The 23,598-nt window shown below is 50.8% G+C and overlaps 1 protein-coding gene across 8 annotated transcripts in view; it reads left to right on the forward strand.

Annotated features, from left to right (window-relative positions):
- The first annotated feature begins 265 nt into the window (after positions 1-265).
- Positions 266-23,598, forward strand: part of LOC121453399 (semaphorin-4D-like) — a 98,115-nt gene continuing 74,782 nt past the window's right edge. For all 8 annotated transcript variants that reach the window (XR_005975000.1, XR_005974995.1, XR_005974996.1 and 5 more), the window contains exon 1: positions 266-469. The gene's annotated coding sequence lies outside the window, so the exon portion shown is untranslated. The remainder of the gene's footprint in view (positions 470-23,598) is intronic.

The raw sequence follows: 23,598 nt of genomic DNA on the forward strand, positions 1-23,598 counted from the left end.
GAGGGTGTTGGGGGAAAAGAAGAAGAGGTGGTGGAAGGTGGATGGGAAAGGAAAGGAAGGGAGGGAGGGAAGGGAGAAGAGAGGGGGCAGGAGAGAGAGTGGGGAAGGTGAAAACAGGGGCGGAGCGCGAGAGGGCAAGGAGGAAGGGAGAGAGGTTGGGGGTGAGAGGAGGGAGGAGGAGGAAGGGGGAGGGGCGAGGGGAGGGAAGAGACGGGAGGGGGAGGGGAGGAGGCGGGAAGGGAGGGAGAGGGGGTGGGGCCTACGCGCTCGCCCCGCGCCCTCGGTCCCCACGCCGGCTTCCGCGCCCTCGCGTGCCGCAGCATCTCCGCGCTGCCCGGCCTTCCCGCCGCAACCTCCCCTTGCCGTTTGCCTCTGTCGTTGCTGCCACCATCGCTGCCGCCATTCTTGGCGCGGAGCTACCCCGGCCGAGCCCCGCCGAGAGCCGCCGCGGGTCGGACGCGCGCTTCAGGTAAGCCACTGGGCCGGCGCGGGAGGAGCGCGCACGGGGCTGGGCAGGTGCGCGGGGCGCTGGGAGCCCCTCGCGAGAAACCGAGGGAACCCAGTTAGAACCCCTCCTGCGTTCTCGCGGAGCCCCCAGGAACCCTCCGAGCTTCCTCCCCAGAGCCTCCCACACCGCACAGACCCGGTCTGCATTCCCACCTGGATGCCTCCAGACTCCCTCTGCATTCGCACCCGGATCCTCCGGATCCCCTCTGTTTCCCACCCGGATCCCTCAGAGCCCCTCTCCATTTTCGCCGCGTCCCCCAGACCCTCTCTGCAGTCTCATCCCAGCCCGGATCCCTCCCCGGCCTTCTCTCTCTGGCTCCCGCCGGGCCCTGGCAGGCAGGTGGCTGCTCTGGAGCAGGGACGCTGGACGCGCGCAGCCAATCGCGACTTTGGCCTGGCCAGGCCCTGCGCGCTGGGACCCCCGGGTGCTTGCCCCTTTGGGCCGCGCCTGCCAGCCAGGTCAGGCCCGGTACCCCTAGCCGGGCTGCCAGCCCCGGCCTAACCGGCTTCTATTTCGGTCTCCCAGGCCTTGGCTTGGGTGCACCGGATGTGGCGCGGTGCGCTCAGACAGGTGCGGCTCACAGGGCTGCCGCTGTAGGGTCGCCACCACCGGGCAGTGGGCGCTACAAGGCTCTGGCTTCCTGGAAGATTCGGGCTGCGTTATTCTAGAACCGCCCGGCACCACAAGCTTTAGCTTGGGCTGCACCTGTTGCTGGCGCCCGGTGATTCGCAGGGGGCTGGTTCGGTTGGGGCTTTGCCAGTCATGGCGTGAAAAACAGAGCCGAGCACGTAGCTGTCCTTTTTATTTATTCGGTTTCGTCTCTCTGTGGGCGAACCTGGAGTCTTGCTTCAAATGAAGCATGTGGTGGAAAGGCCTGTCCCTACGTTCTGGGGCGTTTGCCACATGAACTTGCGCTGCTTTTGTTTTGAAAACCTCACTGTTTTGAGCACAGCCCAGGCCCGTGGGTGGCCAGCCTCTCACTGGACCAGGGCCTGTAGCCAGCCATCTGACCCTGCTGTAGGTCTACCAGGCGCTACCCAACGGAAGTTTCTTTCCCAGGGGGGTGAAGTGACACCAGCGGCCTGTCACATCATCTGTGCCCCTGGCGTCCAACTTGTCTCCTGGCTGCCTAGGCAGGGTTATTTGGGAATGTTTACAATGTCCCAGAAGCAGGCAGCCTTGAGCAGTGGTGGGGGAAGATCCCCGTAGTGACTATAATGGCCTGATTGTCACTTTGACCGTTGCTGTCTGTGCACATCATGTCAGAACGATCATCCGTAGAGAAGTAGGAAGTATAGAATGATGAACGATGCTTGTATGGGTAAGGACTGTCCTTCCAGACCTTAAGACTCAGGTGTCTGGCTGGCCGACACAGCAAGTAAAACAAAGAAACAAAAGCATGCTGCCTGTACCAATTGCAACTCTGCCCAAGATTCCTTTCTTGCATGATGTTGTGAGACCCGGATCCAGGGCAAGAGTCAGAGGCTGTCTTCCTGTAATGGGCTTGCTTCAGTCTGTCTATCCTCTGAAATGGAGCCACGACGTCCCTCTGTCTATGGACTCCAGAGACTCCTGACTGTCACATAGCCTGCCTTACAAACTCCTCCCCGGTGGCTGGAGTCAAGTGATAGCCTGTCCTGGACTGCGGGTGGAGGTGCATGGTACATGGACCATGCTGCCTCCGGGATCCTGTGGGTCTGGGACCAGGGCAGTGTTTCGGGTGACATCATCCACTTGTAGACAGTTGCTCCTCTATAGGTTGCTCTTTATGGATGGTGTCCAAAGAGGCCTACCGCACCCCAGGCATGGTTGGTGTGTGGCACAGGTCAGTGCTGTGGGAATGTGTGCTAATGGACGGCCCAATCAATAATGCATCTCAGAGATCAATGGTTTTCTCAAGCCATTTGAGGTGCTTCTGGAAGGAGCCTGCCCTGGGAGGGCCGGGGACCCAGTTTCTTTTATCTTGATTCTTTTGTTATATGGGGTGAACCTGGAGCCAGTGCTCTTGGCCTGGGACCTTCGTTACCTACTCCAGGGCATCCTCGTTATACCTGAGTTAACTGTGCAGTGTCTTAGAAGGGAATTTGCAATTTGCTTCTTGATTATTGTCCTTTAAAACAAACTGCTCCCATGTGTTTAGAATTTGCTGGGTTCAGAGGACTTGGAAAAGGTGCCCCCTCTGCTTCCTTCAGGCTCCCTGTCCCTTTGTCTCCCAGCTCCTAGAGAGCCTTAGCATGAACATGCTGATTGCCCAAGGTGGTCTTGGGAAAAGCCGCTGTTAGCAGTTGCTGGCAGGGGGCAGTTCCCCCTCCCTTGCTTCCTCCCTTCCTGCCTCCCTCCTACTTAGGGTCTCACTGTGTATCCTAGGTTGGTCTATGACCTGGACTCCCTTTTCAGCCTCCTGAGTGCTGGGGTTACAGGTGTGGGCTACCACACCGTCTATTTCTCTCCGATGGTGACAGTTCCAGAAGGACCACTAGATAGTGGACGTACTGGTGAGATTGGCTGAAGCTGAGACTGAGGGGAGGGTCCCTTTTGTTCCCTTGGCTAAGAGCCATTCTGAGCTTGGCAGCTGCAGTCTGGGCAGCCTGTCTCTGCCATCCTAGCTGAAGACGTGGCTGTCCCTGGGTGACTCAGGGTGTGGCCCAAAGCTAGGCAGGTCAGGCAAGGGAGAGAGGTTTGCTAGACCTCAGTGTAACTCTCTTGCCCGGAGGAGATGTAGAAAGAAGTGGCAGTCTGTTAGGAGATAACCTGGTCTGTTATGGGGTGAGCTGCTGGTTCTCCCCAGAGCAGACACCAAGGACGGAGCTTTTTGGGAAGAGCCCATGGCTGTTTTGCTCTTGGGAGCTTGCTTTGCAGCTGGGCCCCTCCCTGAGTCACTTTGCACTTACCTGTACTGCACCATTGCACATCTGTTGCTGACCCTGGCTTGGTCAGCAGCCCCACCCTATTTTAGGTTCCTGTCATTTGGGCTAAACTCTCATATACTGCCCATGTGAACCCTGATCACACTTCTCCTCTGAATGGCTTCTAGGGGGCACTTGGAGATTTCAGGCCCCCCAAAGCCTCTCACAGGAGTCCCTGTCAGAGCTAGGCGGTGAGACATTTTCTGAGTGACGGTGGTATGGGGGCCGTCTTTATGACCACAGTGTAGTTATTACCATGAGAGCACAGGACACTAAAGGGTGCTTGGGATCTGCCGCAGTGCAGGGGAGGAGTTACGGTGTCTGCTGGGGACAGTTAGGGTCTGGGTGAGGGTCCTGGGCTCACTACCCTATTCTGGCCTCCATAATTAGACGTTAATAGTCGCTGAGGGCCGTGTTGATTGCTCGTGTGAAGAAGCTGCTCAAGGGTTTACTTGAAACTTCAGCCTTCAGTGCAGTGCATCGAACGATCCTGTTTACACAAGTAGGCACTTCGCACGGAAGTTTTCTCCTATGTGTATACAAACAGCACATGTGTGTCTGTGAGGATGCTTCCCATATGTCGCATCCGTAATGGTGCAGCATCTCATGGACCGCTGCCCTCAACTAGGGGACACAGTCCTAAGTGCAGGCAGGAAGCTGTGGATAGAGGGAGTGTGAGGGTGGGGCCTGCCCGCATGCACGAATGTACCAATGTGCGAGTGAGTGGCAGAGTCAGCGTGGAAGTCTGTGATATGTGTGTAAGGATAGCAGGTTGATAGGGTAAAAGTGGAAGCCTGTGAAGGGTGTGTGTGGAGGGTATGTGAAATGTGAGGGTGTAAGAGTATGCGTGCGGGTGTGTGCAGTGGAAGGGTGAGCATGTGTGCAAACTTGTAGTGCAACCGTGAAGGAACACTTGTCAGGTGGAAGCTTCTTCCATCTTTTCTGTGGACCCTTTGCATTGCCAGCGTCATTGCTCTGCCTCTTGGGGCCATTTTTTTTTAACTGAAGTGATGGGGAGCTGAGCAGGCCTGTGGTGTGGAGTCGATCTGGTAACTGATGCTGTTAAGTATCCAGGAGGCAAGAAGGAAACGCCGTGTGGATGCTCTGGAGAAAAGGAAGGCAGACTGCACCAGTGGGGTGGAATTGGTAGTGACAGTTCTTTGGGATGCTTAGAATTGTAATTTAAGCCTTATGAATTATTTATTTCTGGAACTTTCCATTCAGTATTTTTGGGCTGTGATTGACTGGATAACCGAGCCTTCAGAAAGAAAAAGGTGCAGGAAGAGCTGCCCTGTTGTACTCGATGTGTCTCTGCTTTAACTCTGCACTGTGGCTCTGAGATCCATGCGTGATTCTTGCTGAAGAGCGCTTCACTGGCCAGTTGTCCTGTGGTTGGTCTGCTCATCTCTTGGTGGATGTTTGGCTTGTTTCCTATTGAAAAGTTAGGGGCTAAGACTTCACAGTGGAAGGGCTGATAACCAGCAAAGCACAAGCATTGCTTGATCCCATTCACAGATGGCAGAAGCACATGGAAAGACACCTGGCGTCATTAGTCAGAGGAAGATACAAGCCAAGACCACAGTCCACCTCATACTGCCCTGGGGTGGCTTTGATCAAAGGGGTTAGCAGATAGCAACTGTTGGTAAGGACGCGGAAAAAGTGAGACCCTGGGACATGGTTGGTCGTGGGTAAGATGGTGCTGCTGTCTGAGAAAGCAGTGTGGAGGTCTTTGGAAAGTTAAACACAGAACCAAACTCCCTGTGATCCAGCAATTCCACTTGGATCACAATTGGAAATAGGGACTAAGCAAAAACTGCGCACAGTTTATAGCATTGTTCCCAAGATGCCAGAGGTGGAAACAGCCCACCTGTCCCTCTGTGGATGAAGTGGGTAAGCCAGATGTGGTGTGTGCACACATGGAGAGATTGGACCACCTCTGTGTGTTGTAATTGAGTTGAACCTTGAAGCACTCTTAAGTGAAAGTAGGCATAGTTAAGGCAGTGTGAGTCACGATTCTTGTTTATAAAATGTCAGTACAGGCCGAGTCATAGGATCAGAAACACAGCATCAGTCCCCCGGGCTGGGGAGTGGAAGTAACTGCCTGATGTTTGGGGCTTCTAGTTTTCTTTTGTTTTTTTAAGTGCTGTGGATTGACTCCCCTCCACTCCCCTTTTCATGCTAGGCAAGCACTTTGACTACATCCCGTCTAAAGCTTTCCTTTGGAGGTAATAAACACACAATAGTTGATGATAGTTGTGTGATATTGTGAATGTATTTCAAGATCCTTTTAAGCCTGGAGGTGGTGCATGCCTTAATCCCAGCACCCAAGAGGCAGAGTCAGGCAGATCTCTGTGAGTTCTAGGCCAGCCTCATCTACAGAGTGAGTTCTAGGACGGGACAAGTAGGACTATCTCAAAAAACAAAACCAAAACAAAACCAAAGAAAGACATGGAGGCAGGGAGATTGCTGTGAGTTTTGACACACCACTGCTGCTGAGGCCCATTCCTGAATGAGATCACTGGGAATTGGAATAGTTGATTGACAGCTCAGGCAACTACAAAGTGTCTATAAGGAGGGTAGTGTATACAGTGTGGATACACTGGACAAAGGGATGTGCCCCTGCCCTGATCAGTCAGAACAGTATACAGTATAACCTTGATGAGTCATTTGTTCTGGAATTTTCCATTTAGTATTTATAGACTCTGGTTGAAGGTGGGTAACTGAAATTGTGGTAAGCCACAGTTAAAGAGAGAGTTCTATATTGCTTGGTTTAGGATTTGTAGCACTCTTCATGGGGCAAATGTTTTTGTGGACTACAATATCAATTTTTTCTTCAAAGTTTAGATTTATTAGTGAGGCCATCAGAGCCTGAGGTTTTCTTCTTGGTGAGGCTTTTAATTATGAAATTGATTTCTTACTAAGACTTTTAAGATTGTCTGTTTCTGCTAGGTTGGGTTCTGATAGTTTGAATGACTTATTATGGTAAACACAGTACAGTACAGTCCACCCCGTAAAATGTTCCATCCTGGAAATTTCCATAAATGTTCCTGTGTGGTTGCAAAGAAAATGGCCCCCAAAGGGAGTGGCACTATTAGAAGGTTGGAGGAAATGTGTCACTGTGGAAGCGGACTTGAGGTTTCCTTTACTCAAGCTACACTGAGTGTGGCATACAGTTCACTTCCTGTTGCCCATGGATCAAGATGTAGGACTCTAGCCCCTCCAGCACCATGTCTGTCTGCACGCTGCCGTGTCCCACCATGATGAGAACAGACTAAACTTCTGAAACTGTAAGCCACCCCAATTGAATGTTTTTCTTCATAAAGAACTATGTGGTCATGGTGTCTCTTCACGGCAGTAGAAACCCTAACCAAAATAGCCTGTCATGGAGTCATCGCCTGAGTTCCAGAATTCCATAAGCTGTCTTGGGCATCTTTGAAGTCAGATCACACGAGTGTTGGCAGCCAGGGTTTGTTTTCCAGCGTGTCAGGTGAGCATAACTGACAGTTTGTGGTGTGCAATCTGTCTTTCATCACTCATGCACTGACCTTAGCACTGACTAGGCCTATCAGTAAAAAGGACCAGCGGGACGGCTCACTGAGTAAAAGCACTCGCCATGCAAGCTCGATGACCTGAGTTCCATCCCTGGAACCCAAGGGGGAAGGAGAATTGACTCCTGCTCTTCCTTGACCTTCACATGTTCACCATAGCACGCGCACACAAACACACACAGACACACATACTCATGCAGACACATACACTCAGAGATATACAGATAACACACAGACACACACAGAGATATATAGATACACACAGACATACACAGACACAATACACACACAGATATAGACATACATATACATGCAGACACATACACATACAACAGAGATATACAGATACACAAACACATACACACAGAGATATACAGATATACACAGACATACGCAGACACACATACACACACAGACATAGACATATATACACACGCAGACCCACACACACAGATATACAGATACACACAGACATACACAGACACACATACACACAGAGATATACAGATACATACAGACACATACACACAGAGATTATACAGATACGCACAGACACATACAGATACATACAGACACTGGCAGACACACAGAGACACATACATACAGAGATATACAGACACGCAGACACATACACACAGATATAAAGACACACGCAGACATACACAAACACACAGAAATAAATAAATAGGGTTTTTTTTTTTTGTGCTTCCTAGCATTGACTTGTAAAGGTGGGATCAATGCAAGAATAATCCTGTGGTTCATGGTGGCTTTTGTGAGTAACGCATCCTGTGCTTTTTTGACCCATTATATGGGATCCCCAACTCACCTCTTGCACCCTTTACAGCTGAAGGCATTGGAAACAGACACCATAGGAAACTTACTCTTGGGGGGGGTCTCTCAGCCAGGAAGTAGAGAAACTGAGATTTTGGCTGGGACGTGTGACTTGAGGCCCTGTGTGCAAACATCCATGTGTAGTTGCCATACACCTTTGTTTTGAGACAGGGTCTCTCGCTGACCATGGGCCATGCCAATTTAGACCAGGTTGACGGCCAGCAAGCCTGAGGGGTCCATCTGGTTCCACCTCCCCAGGGCTGGGTTTATAAGCACTTGCCATGCCCAGCTTTTTACATGGATTCTGGGGGCTGAACTCCGGTGTTTGTGTTCACAAGGTAAACACTTTCCCAACCATCTCCCCAGCCCTCTCCGTTACATTTTATTTAAAAAAAAAGTTTTCACCCAGTGTTGAAAAACACTGCCTTCACGTGACTTGTGGGCAGGTTCTGTATAGAGTCAGCATGCACACTCTGTGTCCACTGCTCTCAGCACGCGTACACTGGGTACAGTTCTCTGATTTCTCCAGTGACCATGACCAATCAAGCTCCTTCATCCTCGTTTTCTCCATGTCTGCCTCATCTTTGGGCTCTCAGGTGCCTCAGACACCCGGAGCCTCCAGCAGCGTCTGAGCTTTGCAGACTTGGGCTTGGACCGCACTCCAGAAACTGGGTCACAGCAAAGCAGGCGGAATCGGATCTCTGCTTGTGTTTGAAAACCCAGGGCAGCCAGCGGCTTGGGTTTCAAGTGCGGAATCTGGAGAAATCACCAACTCCCTCCTGCTGCCCCGTGAGCCCCTAGCTTTGTCTGTCGTGTCTGGCAAGGAAAAGATCATCCATCCCCAGGGTGCTGTGAGGCTGGCTTGCTTTCCCCCAGCTGGGCCCAACCAGGGAGGTGGTCAGAGCCAATCTTTAAAGTAGATACCCATCTCGGAAGAGCCAGTGGGGAGCCACAGATTCCCATTTATATACAAGCAACCACTCGTGACTCCGTGAGCTGGCGGGCATGGATTGGATTTCAGCCGGAAGAAACTGTCGTGTAAAATGAGCAGAGTCATTTCTGCCCAGAGCTTGAGAGGCGCGGCACAGACTTCTCACTGTGAAAATGATAGGGACTCAGGCTGGGGAGATAGCTCAGTTAGCAGAAAGACTTGAGTTTGATCCCCAGAACCTACGTTAAAAAAAAATTCCCTGGAGGAGGTGTGGCTGCAGGTGGCCCTGGGGCTTGCTAGTCAGCCAACTTAGCCTGATAGAAAAGTCCCTGGTCCCAGGGAGATGCTTTGTTTCAAGAAACAGTCTGAACAGTCTGGTCATTGAGACAGCTCAGCAGGTAAAGTGCTTACTACCAAGTCCCGAATTCCATCCCTAGGATCCACATGATGGAAGGAGAGAACCAACTTCCAAAAGATATCCTCTTACTTCTACACGGTGAAACATAAATAAGTTGTAGTATAAATTTATCATTAAAAGATGGATGGAGACTGAGGAATGACACCCAAGGTTGACCTTTAAACCCCCTCTCTACCCCAGCGCATGCACACGTGCACGCGCGCGCGCGCGCGCGCGCGCACACACACACACACATGAAAATGTTGGGGCACAGAGGACTTGGGTGTATGCGCTCCCCTGTTTCAGGGGGAGCCAACAGAAATTCTCTTTCCGTCTCCAGAGTAAATGCTGATATCACCAGGTTATTTCTGCCTCAGTCTTGTGTCTGGAAGACTCTTCTGAAGCATTTTGTCACACTTACCTTATAGCTGCTAAAGCTGGAGAGAGGTTCTCCATTCTCCAGCCTGGAGGCTGTGCTCCCTGGTGTCACCCTCACTCCTGCAGTGGGCCGAGGACTTCTCTGTTGCTCCGGGACACAGGGCATGACTGCTGCCATACAAGGCATTTCGTAGTGGCTTTTACCGTGGGTCCTGAGTGGAGGGGGAACCGCGTCACAGGTGAGCAGCGATACTGGGGATCAGGTCTTCCAGGGGCAGAGGGGTGACAGGCATTTGCTCTTGCATCTGGCTTTTCACATGGCTTCTGGGAGCTGAACTAGGTCCTCAGGCTTGGGCTTCAAGCCCTTTACCAAACGAGCCGTCTCTCCAGCCCCTTTGCAGTTTGCCACATAAAAGAAACTGCTTGTTCAGAGCTGCCATAGGGGGCAAATTTCATGGTCAAGACCTTGGCCCTGTGGTTGTCCTCTGCCTGCAGAGTCACTGGGTGTGGCCGGTCCTCAGTTCTCCTTTGTATACTTGTCCCAGGGGAATGGCAAGCACCAGGCACATATCGCCTGCAAGCAGTAATTCTTGCTGATCACTGTGACTGTCAAACTCACGGGAGATGTGGTCCCTAACCTGGGAGGGGTCACGTGATTCTTGCTGATTCCTCAAGCATGATGAAGCTGCCACTGAACCTTTAGGTTCTTGTAGCTTTACGAGCCCCTAAATCTGTATCAGAGTGATGCCTGTCCTACTTCCTGTCCCATCTCACCAGGCAAGAGAGAGCCCCTTGCTACTCTTGCCAAGGACCAGAGTTCTGTTCCTTACACCCCACACTGGGTGGCTCACACCCACCTGTAACTCCAGCTTGTAACTCCAACTCCTTGGAAGACACCCACACTCGATGTGCACGTACCCACACAATATACATAATTAATTAAAAACTAAAAATAAAATCTTACGAAAAAAAGGAACAGGACAGCAGTAGGAAGTGGAAACTCTTTTGCTGATGTCTGCCTCACCCTCTGCTCATCGTCCCATCTCCTCCTCTACACCCAGGTGGTTGTAGAATTTACTCCCTGAGTGCAGCCACTATCACTGGGCCAATATTGCTGTGCACGAACACAGCCTGATGTGAGGTAATCAGATCCCAGGTGAGTACTGCCAGCCCCTGGACCCTTCTAATATCTGGGTTCGTTTGGGCTAGCATCACTATATACAGTTTTGGAGGTTAGGCCTTCCTGTGTAATCCAAACTAGCCTTGAATGCAGAGTCTCCTGTTTCTGCCTCCAGAGCGCTGGGATCACCGGTGTTTGTCACCGTGCCTTACTGTGTATTTCAGATCCTGTGGTCTCAAATGTGTCCGCAGGGCATCTGTCTGTCTGTCTGTGTCGTTTAGCTGAGTACACAGAGAGCTTTCTCTCACCTTGCTATTCTCATATAAGTTGGGATCCCTAACCCCAAAATCTAAAGTACCCCAACTTCTGAAACTTAGTGTCAGCATGACAGCACAGGCAGAACATTCCACAGAGTGTAAAACCCAAAGATGTGATGGGGTTCAGCTGCGTTGTGGAAGTCACCCTCAGGCAGTGTGCTTAGAGTGCGGTTTTGTGTTAAGATGTGGTTCCATTTTGGTTCCATCTGCAAGATAATCTCATTAAGGACATGCAGTGTTTCACAATAGAAAGACTATCTCAAACTTGAAGCAAGCCCCAAACGTGCACATGTGTATGCGTGCATGTGTTTGCATGTGTGCGTGTGTGTGTGTGTGTGTGTGTGTGTGTGTGTAAGCCCAAGTCAGCCTCAGTTTTCTCTCCTCATCCACCTTGAGTTTTGAGCTTCACGAGTCTTTGTAGTCCTCTCCCCTAGGGAAAGACCTTTTCAGTCAGTGAGGGTGACCACATGGCACAGCTGCTGCCACTTACGTCCATCTCTGGCCTGGCCTCGTCCGGTATCTTAGTCTCTTCCTGTTGGGTTAAAATGCTCCAGCAAAAGCAACTTAAAAGAGAATGGGTTTATTTTAGCTCACAGATCAAGGTATAGTTCATTATGACGATTTGAAAGTCAAGGCGGGAGAGTTTCAGGCAGCTGGTCACACCGTATCCCAAGTCAGAACAGGGAGTGACAACTCTTGACGGTGGCTTCACTCACTGTCTCCCTCTTATACAGTGCAGGGAATGCCCCCCCCTCCCGCCATCCCCATAGAGGTGGTCTTTCCTACCTCAGTTAATGTAATCCAGACATCCCCCACCGTCATGCCCAGAGGTCTGTCTTCTCTGTCTGGTCAAGCTGTCAGCACTGTGACCATCTCACTTCAGGGTTCTTGATTCTGGAGCAGTTTCTGCTCTATCACACAGTGGCCAGTGTGGTGACGTGGGATGGAGGTGCAAGAGGAGCCTTCGTGACTGAGACCAAAGTAGAGGCAGCGGCTCCCCAGGGAGAGGAAAAGGTGTCACGGTGGGTGGCAGGTGCTGTGATGCCGAGGCTGGGTGGGTGCATGGGGTGTGAACGCACGGAAGACCCTCCACAGGCTGAGGGGAAAGTGACTAATTTTGCATCATGCTGCATGTTGTTTTGGCCTGTGTACTGGGACCTCTCTGGACACTGACCTCAAAGGCCGTGTGCTCTTTCCGTTAAGAGTCTCTTTTGACCATTGTGACAGAATATTCCAGCTGAAGGGTTGTAATATTGGTTTTTGCTTTTCCTAGTTCTGCAGGCAAGGGCAAGGTGTGAGCAGGGCAGCCAGCTGTCCTGTCTGCCACTGTCGTGTGGCCTCAGACAGCACTGGCTGATGAGTCACTGCAGTCTGTTCCTTGTCACGTGGCCACCTCTGCTGTGCCTCTTTTTGTGTATAAGGATACTTGTCTGGCCCTAAGAGACCATTTAAGATCTTTGCAAACTGAAGAGCATCTGCAAAGACCCTTTGGACAAGTAAAGTCACACCCATGTGGCATGGTGAGCCTGTCCGCCTCCTGCAGCAGGAGAAAAGGCGAGTGGCTCACTCGCTGGGACTGGACGTAAGGCGAGTGACCCGGGAGGTGGGGACAGGGGCTTGGCACAGGCGCTGGCGGGCAGTCACCCACCCTGGGATTCCTTCCAGTGGAGCTTTATCTGCAGGAAAATGGAAACCACAGCTCCTCTTGCACGAGTGGGAAACTGTGGAAACAAAGAATGGCGGAGCCTCGAAGTTGGGGGAAACAGGAAGGGAGTCTTCTGTCTGCTGGGTCAGCTCCTCTCGCTGTCGAGGGGGTCTCTGCAGAGGTCCTCGTGGAATCGCCAGTGTGAACAGGAAGCCAGGGGTGCTGACTCACTTTTCCTTTATTTTAATGGCCTTTTTATTGTTTCGAAAAGGGAGAAAGAAAGCAAAGAGTTTCCTCCCTGATCTGGGTCCTTGCCATTAACAGCTTGCTTTTCTGACATTTTTCCCCTTTTGCTACCGTTCTCAGGCATGAGCGTGTGCTCCGGATGCATGCGCGCACACACACACATCCCCGACCGACCCTCTGGTCAAAGTGTAGACGTTTCTGCTCTCTTTGCTCACTGCTATGCTGTAGATGTGCGTGTTCTGTGCCATGCTGGGCAGCTGCATCCAGTCCTCAGAGAGCCACGGGCTCCTGTGTTGCATGCACCTCTCATCTGTTGGCTCTTGGTGGTGGTGTCTGTCCAATCTGCTACCTCCTTGACTTTTTCTTGGTGCGTTTTGCTTTTTAGGCATTGCTCAGCTTGGGTGGCTGCCCGCATGGTATGGAGTGGCTCCTGAGAGTGGTAGAGCCCCCTAAGGTGGCTTCTGTGGTGTGTGGGGGGGCATTCATGGGCCTGCCTGTTTGTGAGCATGAGTATGCATGCGTGTGTATCCCTATGTGCATGAGTATGCATGTGTGTGTGTGCATGTGGGTGCCTGCTTCCGTGTGTGTGAACATGTGCACATGTTTGTGGACCAGTGTGTGCATGCGAGTATGTGGGCATCCATGTGAACACCAGTTTGCACATGTACACCCTTGTATGTGAATGCATGTGGGTGCACAGAAGGCTGAAGTCTGCATTCTGGAAGCTTTCCTATATTTAACAGACTGTTGGGAGGCTCACAGAAGTCATTTTCTAGAAGTCTGTTGTTGGCCTGGAGCTAAAATCCACCCTCCCTGTTCTCTGGGGCCACTGGCCTATCTAGAGTGATGGAGGATGCAGGAGCATTCCGCAGGATACCACAGACTGATGTGAGCTTCTCTTGGATCAGCTATTCAGCTCTCTCATCCCTGGTTACATTGGCTGAGTGTCCGGCCAGATGCGGTGGATGTAGATTGCTCCCAACCATTTCCTCTCCTGCGGGACTGTCCTCTCTGCTCATGGGGACTTCCCTATATAGTCAAGTTCTGCTCTAAAGTGGGCCCACAGTCTTGGGGGCCTGGGGCCTGGGCCCTGGACCTGGGTAGGCCTTAGGGGACAGGTGAATGTCCTGCCTCCGTCATGTAGGGAGCTTGCTCAGGGTGAACAAGAAGAGGGAATTGGCCTGTCCCAGGAGCAGACAGAGCTCCACATTCATCTTGTAAGTCACCAGACCACTAAGGCATGGACGAAGGTTGCTGTCTGCTGGCGGGGTCACCTTCTGGAATCCTGTAGGCTGAGCCTCACACTTTGACTGTTTGCTTTGCTGGGACAGTCTCTTCATTCCTGTCACTTTAGCCTCATGTTTAGGGGCCCACAACTGCTTCCAGTAACGAGTAACTCCTTCTGTGCCACTTTAAGGGACATTTGGTCCTTCCCCAGATGAGGCTTTGTTTTCCTGACCCCATGCTACAGCTTCAAGGCCCCAGGAGCATTCATCAGAAAGCCACTGAACTTGGCTATTTTGTTTCCTTTTTCTGGGGAAAATGTTTATGTAGGTTGCAGTTCTTCCTCCCTCTTGGGAGCTGCTGAAGTTCGCCTCCCTGCTCCCTGGCATGCTGGTATCTGACCTTTGTACTGGATGGTTCATCCAACCATAAGTAATCCCTTCTGAACAGAGAGAGCCTGGTGTGCTGGCATCTGCAGAGGCTTGGAGAGGAGCTGCCAGGAGAACATCAGGGCTGGGAGCAAAGTGGTGCGTGGAGGGTGCCAGGACTGACTGGTGGGGGAGGGGCTCTGCCTTCTTTCCCAGCAGGCCTGGCTCAGGGGAAGAGTAGTTAGCTGATAATGAATGAGCCAACGAGTGGGTGGAGCCAGCCATGAGGGCTGGCCGGGGAGGGCCCTGTGTTATCAGAGTGGAGAGGGGGCTCCTGGGCCTCAGTAGCAGGGCTGTTAACAGGTGGCTCACAACACCAGGCTTTTGCTCATAGACTGGAGTCAGTGTGTGTCCTCGTGTCCTTCCCAAGCCAGGCTCACAGACAGTGTCACAAGAACCTTGGGGTCTAGAAGGCCTGTCTTCCTCAGGCATCTTAGGGTACAGGCCTCATGGTTGCCTGCTTCCTACTCTCTGAGGTTTCCTGCCAAGCCTCAATTTAGCTGTTTCTAGGAAGCCAGGTCTTTCCGGGTAGCCTGGGGTTGAGGTTTGTGGCTAGCCTGAAGTTCTGAGAAGCTGGCGGGACCATTGGGGACATCCTGCATCTTATCCAAGGATTTCTGTGGGTGCACCTAGTGACAGTGGGGTGTTAGTGTGACAGAATCAGTCACTGCCCACAGTGCGCCACCCTCAGGTCCTGAAGCAAGGGCTACCGTTTTGGACCTGCCTACTGGTCCTTTGAACTGCAGGACCCCACCTTTGACTCGCAACCAGAATTCCCAGCTTTAACCCAGGCTTAGCTTCTCACTGGGGGAAGATTAATTTACCCACAAGCATGGACAATCCCATCCCACCATTGTCAAGGGTCAGGAGAGGCCCGAGAGCCATGACTTGACCATATACATGGCTGAGCCTTTGCTCTAGAAATCGTCCAACTCAAAGATACCAAGTGTGGCCACTTAAGGAAGCCGTGTAGGGTTTCTGAAGCTCCTTGGCTTCCATGGACAGCTTGAGTGTGTCTGATCTTGAAAAAAGAAAAGCTGTTTGAAATGTGGTTTATGGAGCTCATTTACTAGATTGTTCCATTCCTGTCTACAGAGGAAGATGGCTGGTGACCAGGGCCATGGAAGAACAGGTCTGTTTATGTTTATGCGTCCTGTGTAATCTCGCAGATGCTCTTGTTTGGATTAAGATGCAAGTGATTTCCTAACCCAACCTCAGACACTCATCTGAAGCGAAGGTTCCTCAGGCTGACGTGCCTGCCAGTGCAGAGTGGCGATGCTTAAGGCTGAGTTAATCCCCAAGGTTTATTGGTTCCAGGTGTCTAGAAGCTGCACTTTGCAGCTGGACTTTGTTGAAGTGAGCTTTCTTAGCAATGGGGGTGGGAGGAAGGAAGTGACTTGTGTATAGGACCTGATGCCCATGTATCAATAGTGTGGCTGGAGCCATTGGGACAGAGGCCATCTTCCCATCCCTGTGAAGTCATAAGTAATCACTGTGGGTATAAGGACCTGTCTTTTGTCTCTCTTCTCTGGGCGGTTTCCAGAATGACCTGAGTGAGAGGATCCGGATCTGGCTTTTTCCTCCTTCTCCTCCTCCTCCTCCTCCTCCTCCTCCTCCGTGTGTGTATATCTGTGTATGTTGTGCATGTGTGTATATGTGTGTGTTCATGTGCGTGTGTGTGTGTTTGTGTGCGTGCGCGCGTGCATGTGGAGGCCTGAGGTTGATTGAGGCATCATTCTGGATTGCTCTTCCACCTTCCTTGTTGAGGCAAGGTCTCTCAACCAGACTCTTGTTTCTGGGGATCCCATCTCTGCCTTCTGAAGCTGGAATTATGAATGGGCTTCCATGCCTACCCAGAATTTACATGACTCTGGGGATCCAAACTCCAGGCTTCATGCATATACAGCAAGCTTTTAGTCCCCTCTGTTGGCCCTTGGGTCTACCTTGTGTAACCAGAAGGTGGGCTTATGCTCTCTGTGTTCATTTCTTTATAAGATCACGGTCAGCTCAAGATGGATTACCATTGGCCCCACTTCCTGCAGGGCATCTGGGGAAGAGTCCCCTGGTGGGTGGCTGAACCCATGGCAGTACTGAACTGTATACATACAGACCTACAGCAGAGTTTAAGTATAAGTTAGGCACAGTAAGAGTTGAAACAGCAAGCTTGTCTGGGGTGCACATCTACAGTGCCAGCTACTACGGAGGATGAGACGGGAGGATTGCAGTTCCGGGGCCTGCCTAGGCAACTTGATGACTCTCTATAAAAATGTAAAAGGGTTCTGATACAAGTGCATGTGTGCTACACTAGCTCACACTCTCTCTTAGACACACACACGTGTGCACACACTCACGGAAAAATCTCACTGTACCGTAGATCTGAGCAATCTCAGTCTGTCTTATTTCTTTCCTTAGGTTGAAAACACGCAGCCTTTCTCTTAAAAGAAGCACTTCCTGGGGCTTCTCTTTGCAGATCCAAATCCCCACAGCCCCCTCCTCTTGTGCGCTAGAGTCATTAGTAAATCAGATAAAGGTTACTGGAATTCAAGCCCTGTGCCGCTGAGGCAGCCAGCCTGGTGACCGAGACAGCTGTTGAGTGACGCATGCGTGGATAACATCCCCACGGTGGATACACTGGGCAAGAGGATGGCTTAGCCCATCAGGATGGGGCAAGGTCACGAAAGACTTCGCTCATGCTACAAAGAGCAGCATGCAGTTACAAACTTAGAACAAGTCCTGTGGATATTTTTGGACCATGATTGATAGTAGGTAACTGAAACTGGAAGATTAAGCTTTGGGTGACAGGGCTATTGTGTGGCCAAGAATGTGAGCTGCACACCCAGGCCCAGAATGTGTTCTGTTACACTCTTGGTTGCCTTTTGCTCTGGAAAGTAAAGGATATGATTTCTTGAAATTCTAAAGGAGTAGATGGGTTGTCCTGAGGTCTCCATTTCATCAGTAATTACAGGATTCAAAATCTGCAAGTCTGGGAATCTGAGTCCAATTCTCAGAACCCACACATCTGTAATCCCAGCACTTCTATGACAAGATGGACCGTGGAGACAAGGGAATTGTTTTGTCCTAGTGATATTCACAGCACCAAAAATAAATAAAATTTTAAGACATGTCAATCAAATAAGTGCAGTCATTTTGTTCTTTTTCGTTGTTTTCCTTTCTTTTTGAGATGATTAAACAGGAATTGATTGTTTTGCTCTCAAGGCAGTGTCAGCCTTGTCGTTTTTCTCCCTATTTCTAGAAGAGGTGATATAGACTGTTGTTAGTTCCTTCTTTCTTTTATGTTAGATAGACGTTTTCAGTGTCTGTTTCTGAGGGTTTTAATTATGTTCAATTTCCTTCACGTTTACAGTGTTGATGAGACTGTATCTTGGGTGAGTTTGGGTTGTTTGTAGGTATTAAAGAATTGGGTGTGTTCTTCCAAGCCAGGCATTTCTTGTTTATAGTGCTGGTGTCTGTGGGGTCTATGGCGGTGACTCCTCTTTTGGCTGACGGTGAGCACTGCGCAGTTGTTCACACATTGTAGACTCGATCTAGTGCAGTTATCACTTGCCTCATGCCCAGGGGCCCATCTCCTTGGTCTCCTCAGGGACTCAGTGGTGTGTGCTAGGACGAACACCAAGGCTCTGCAGCCCTGGTGGCAGGTGGTGCCAGGACTAACCAATTAATGCACCATACCCCAGTGACCTGTGTGTCTTCATTGTCTCCAGAAGGGCCAGCCTGCTACCTGGAAGCAGTCCCCCAGGGGACTTCATATACAGCAAGAGGAAATTTGTAGGCGAGAAATGAGGATGAGATTGTCCCTCCTCTGTGAGCACTCTCCAGGTGACTGTTCCAACATACCGACTCATTTATGCTTTGTCTGTTCCACAAAGGCTGCTTGTTAGCCTGCTCAGAAGCCCAGACAAGCCTGCCAAGCGGAGTGAGGCAGGAGAGGAAGTCGGGAGAATCGTAGGGCTGGGACTTAGACTCTGAGTCAAACTGAAAAAGAAAAGTCAAAACTGCTTACAGAAATAGTGCTTGCCCTCCTATGGACATCTCAAACAAGGATATTAAGAACAGCAAGAGGGGCTGGAGGTGTGACTCAGGTGGTAGTGTTTGACTCTTTAATCCCCAGCACTGTGTGGAATGGGTGTGTGGTGCACACCTGTCTGTCATCCCAGTACTCTGGAGGTGAAGGCCTGAAGACTGAAGTTCACAGTCACCTTCCACTGTGTAGTGAGTGTGAGACCATTCTGTCTTAAACAACGACAACAAAACAAGCAGCTGTACTTCCTCAGAAAGCTTGCAGCCTTGTGTGTGCCCGTGTCAGCACGCTTCTGTCACTCTGCACATAAGCAGCACACATGACAGTTTTATTCACAAAAGAAAATCCCTGACGTTTCTGAAATAAGTAAACTAGCTCATACACTTAACGTTTGAAACTTAGCGTAGGAACTAGAGCGATGGCTCAGCAGTTAAGAGCACTGGCTGTTTTTTCAGAGGACCCAAGTTCTATTCCCAACACCCACATGGTTCACAACTTTCTGTAACTCCAGTTCCAGGGGATCCAGTGCCCTCTTCTGGCCTTCCCAGGTACTAGGCTTGCACATGGCATACACACACACACACACACACACACACACACACGGAAAATGAAGGAGTAAAGGACATGAAAGTCAGTATCTCCACCGGGTGACTTGCACCAGTGTGCACAGTTATCCACCTGTATCTGAGGGGATGAAATGGGTCCTAGAACCATCCACAGAATTCAAAGATGCCCCGATCTTTTCATACGATGGTGTGTGTGGTGCTTACACAACAGTCAGCCTCCGTCCATACACCAGTCCCCTAAATTCCTCACCATTCCGAGATCATCTGTGCGCCACGTCAGTGGGAGTATGGAAGGAGAAAATGACAAGGGGCAAAGTCTGTGTCTGTAGAGCTTCAGTTTCTGAACATTTGTGGAACCCATGTGTTAAGAGGTCTACGTGAGTCTGAACTGTAGGCTGAGCCATCTAGTAGATAGCACATTGCTTCTTGTCTTTCTGGGTTCTGGGCTATCTCTGAGTCACCTTGATTCTGCAGAGTTGGGCAGTTAGGGTATGGTGATGCTAGAGCAGGGTGTGGTACCGGGGACGTGTACTCGGGTTTCCCCATGGTGGCCAGGAAGGAGGCAGAGGTGGTGCTGTTCCAAATGCTGCTGGGGTTCCGCTTATGGAAACTTCAGCCCCCGCAACCCGGGGAACCCCAGTTAACCTTCATGTGCAGGCTAAGAGCTGGGAAGATTAATTCACTTTCCATCCAGGAGTCTGGTGACCTTTTTATATTCTGCTCTGACGGCTTGTAAAAGAGTAACAAAGCCTGTCCCCTGGAGCTTTGGACTTCAAAACCTCAGGTTATACAGTAACAGGAGTGCTTGGAAGGGAGCTGCATCATCCTAGAAGGTTCTGTAACCCATGTCTACTTCACATTTGTGCTCAGGATGTGACTGCACATGTGGATGCCCAGCCCTCATGCTCACCATGTTTACGGGCATTGCATGCTGGGTCCTGACGGCAGACAAAGAGGGCAGTGGGAGGGGCCTTGGGGATGTCCTTGCTGACAAGACATCTCAAGCACAGCTGGTGCTGCTAGGTTGAGTCCCACCGTACTAGCACATTCTCTGGGCAGTGGTGACCCTCGCTGAGGTACTGAGTGGGCTCACAGGTACTTGCATACCTGGGAGGCCTTACTGTGCATGTGCTCGCGTGATCTTTCGGGTGTTAGTGTGTCTGAACATTTGCACATCTCTAGCAGAAGCTGTTATAGGTGTGATGCCAGGGCATCAGCTTGGGACTTCCTGCAGCCCTGTGGTACCTCGGGGAAGGGAAGGCCCTGAGTGGCCCTGACCTGTTTCCCCACCCCAGGCCTTTAGAGTTGTTTTGTCAGCCCTAAAGAGAATCTAGATTGGCAGAAATGAAAATAATCTCGTTATCAGTGAGGTGAACTCAGCTGATTTTCCTAGTTTTTGTTGTTTGGATTAGGAAGTGTGTGTTTGTGCACGCGCACACACTGACATGTGCAGGTACATGTGTGCCCGTGCACACAAAGGGCAGACCAGAACCATGACTTATTCTTCAGGTGTCTCCTACTTTTTTTAAAGGCCTCTCACTGGCCTGCTCTTGCTGGTTCATCAGTGAGACGGCAGGGTTCTCCTGACTCTGGCCGTCCCTCCAGTGCTGGCTTTAAAAGCATGCATGTCTAGCCCAGCTTTTTTCACATGGGTTCTGGGGGGTTGGACTCAGGTCCTCAAGCTTGCAAGACAAGCGCTTTACCAGCTGAGCCATCTCCTCAACCCCTGAATCAGGAAGTGGTTTTGAACTTCCTGTTCACCCACTGGCACATGTCCCTGATGCTGTGACACAGGCCGGGGAGCCACACAGCTGTATGGGGGCACTGTTAAAAGTCAGGCTCATGACCTCCTAGAAGAGCTCCACTCTGGTGTGATTCTCAGGTCTTTGGTTCTTGCTGTCATGGGCCTGGTTGGTTCCTCACTCCTGTTTTCCCTGCGCACCCACTTCCTCTGCCTCCCCAGAAATGCAGAGGCCACTCGTAACTGTCCCTTCATTCATAGATTCCCCCCAAACTATCCCCTGTACCTCCAGAACCCCAGTATTGTGTTCCCTCTTTTCTTCTAGCCTCAGGCTTTGGAATAAGTAATGTTTAAGTGGATGTGAGATCGAGGGGCTCCTGACTGTGTGCAGAACCGTAAGTCAGAGACCACTGACGCCAACACAGACATCTGTGGATGTATAAATGGCTCCTGCATAGTGGAGAGGCAACCGATGCCCTCCCGTGGGAAGAGCCCATCTGTGTCCATCGGGGAATTCATCCCAACATCCTTTGACTTTCTATAGCTTTTTGTTGTTGAGATGAAATTCATATAAAGGGATGATGTACAGAGACATTCTGGCACTGTGTTCTGTAGCTTGGGAATTATTGAAGCCCCCAGAACTTCCCCTCCTAACCAAACCGGTTTAATGAACTGCTAGAAAGAGTTACTACACTTCATCTCAGCCTTCTGGAATTTGTTTAGTAGTTCCCTTGTCATTCAGGAAATAGTTTGGCTCCAGGACCATCTTGTGATACTTATGATGTCTAGGACACCCCAGTTTTCACCACTAGGCTATTCTGCCAGGGGTGAATAAAACCTATTGGAAATTTATTCTGGCACTCTTGGTATGACGGCAAGCTATTCTCAAGGGTGTTAGATCATTCTTGCCTCTGCTTAGTTGTGTGATAGTATTGCTATATAACACCTTTTGGGGACTGGGGGCCCCAGTATTTTTTGATTTGTACAAATTCAAATAAAAAAAAAAAACAAGGCTCTGAAGTATGAAGCTTGGCGGCAGATGGCTTAGCGTACTGAAGAGACCGGGAATCATCTCCTGCAGTGTAAGGAAGGTAAACAAAAACCAAAACCAAACAGAGGCTTAGTAAGCAGTCAGAGAGGGTGGAGGTCCTGAAGGGGTGTAGGCTCTGCAGGGAAGAGCCAGGCGTAGGTAGGGATGGACGTGTACCGGGTGTGGCTTGAGAACCATGGGCTCTAACAGCGGAGGGAAACTGGTCCAAGGTTTGGTCCCCAGGGTCTGTTGTGACTGACTGCTCACCTGGGATACCAAATCAGACCTGAAGGCCTGTGCGTGGCCTTGTCTGTTTAGACTGGCGCCGTGAATCTGAGTGTCAGGAAGGGGTTTCCATGCAGTGGTCTTTCTAGAACCCAGCATAGGGTCCCGTCTGTCACTGACATTGTTTTGCAGGCACTCGGGCGCTCAGGTGACATCAGGGTGGTCACACTTGTCACTTTGTGTTCTTTAGACTCATGTACAGTGTTGGAGGCTTATTGGCCTAGACTGTCCATTCGCCCAGATGGTCCTGATACACTTTGCCAGATGTCCCTACTAGGGGACCCCGTCCCTGCTTCTAGGGGTAACCTCTGAGCTGGCCAGCAACCAAGAGTGTCCTGCCAGAGAGAGTGCTTCAAGCCACAGGAGGCTGGGGATGGAGCACCCATGGATGCCAGGGCCTCTTGGGGGTATTAGTAGCAGGGACTCCTCATTGACACTCTTGAGCTGCTAATAGTACCTCTCTCCTGGAATTACCTTCTTCGTTTTGGTTCTGCATCTTCTCATAGTGTGTTGGGACCACTTGGATGCAGGCTGATCCCTGTAAGAAACAGTGGAGTTGCTGAATTTTCCCATGCTGGTCCCTGAAAGAGCAGCTTCCAGCTGTGGCCCCAGAGGCCTTCAGCAGCACAGGCCTGGAATCCATTAGGAATGCACTTTCCTGTGCTCCCCTCTGCGCTGCAGGACCACTGGGGCCCAAGGGTCTGGTTTTCATTCATCCATGGCAGTATTCCCATGTCAAAACCACTGACTGAGGCTCCTAGAAGAGGCCGTGGCTAAGAATGCATATCTCAGAGTTGGTGGGTGAGTGGGTAGGGCTTCTGGGAGAAGGAGAAAGGCCTCTTCCAGCATATATGGGTGTGTGCATTTGGAGCATATGTGTGTGTGTGTGTGTGTGTGTGTGTTTGTATGTATGTATGTATACGTGTGTGTGTATGTGTGTATGTATGTATACGTGTGTGTGTGTGTGTGTGTGTGTGTGTGTGTGCTTTCATTTAGAGGACTGCGGCATGTGTCTCCTGGAGTATGCAAGGTCACTAACAGAGAAGGACCAAGTCGTCTTGACTTCCAGATCTAACTCATAGTGTGAGAACCATGACTGTCTCCTGGCACTTGTTCACACACTCGAGTGAGGCACACCTGAAAGCCAGAGCCACAGTCCCATTCTGGCCATCTCTGTCCAGCCCTATTCTGCCTTGGGCCATTCCAGGTCCACACAGCTGTCTAGCATTCGGATATTTGGACAAACTGTAACTCACTCCCTGATCACCTGCTGGTGGTCCTTGAGGCTGTTTCCATGGCTTTGCTGCACTGCCGAGAATGTCCTTTGACACATCTTTGTGTCTGAGCGGGAACAGGTCTTGGTCCCTTTTCTGTTGCTCTAATTGGGCCATTTATAAAGCAGGGAACTTTATCCAGCTTACAGTTTGAAGTTAAGATGTCCAGGGGCAGGGTGCTAGT

This window comes from Microtus oregoni, unplaced genomic scaffold (genome assembly GCF_018167655.1).
Source record: "Microtus oregoni isolate MIOR12 unplaced genomic scaffold, Mior012 000011F_ref0000422, whole genome shotgun sequence".
NCBI classification, from domain to species: domain Eukaryota; kingdom Metazoa; phylum Chordata; class Mammalia; order Rodentia; family Cricetidae; genus Microtus; species Microtus oregoni.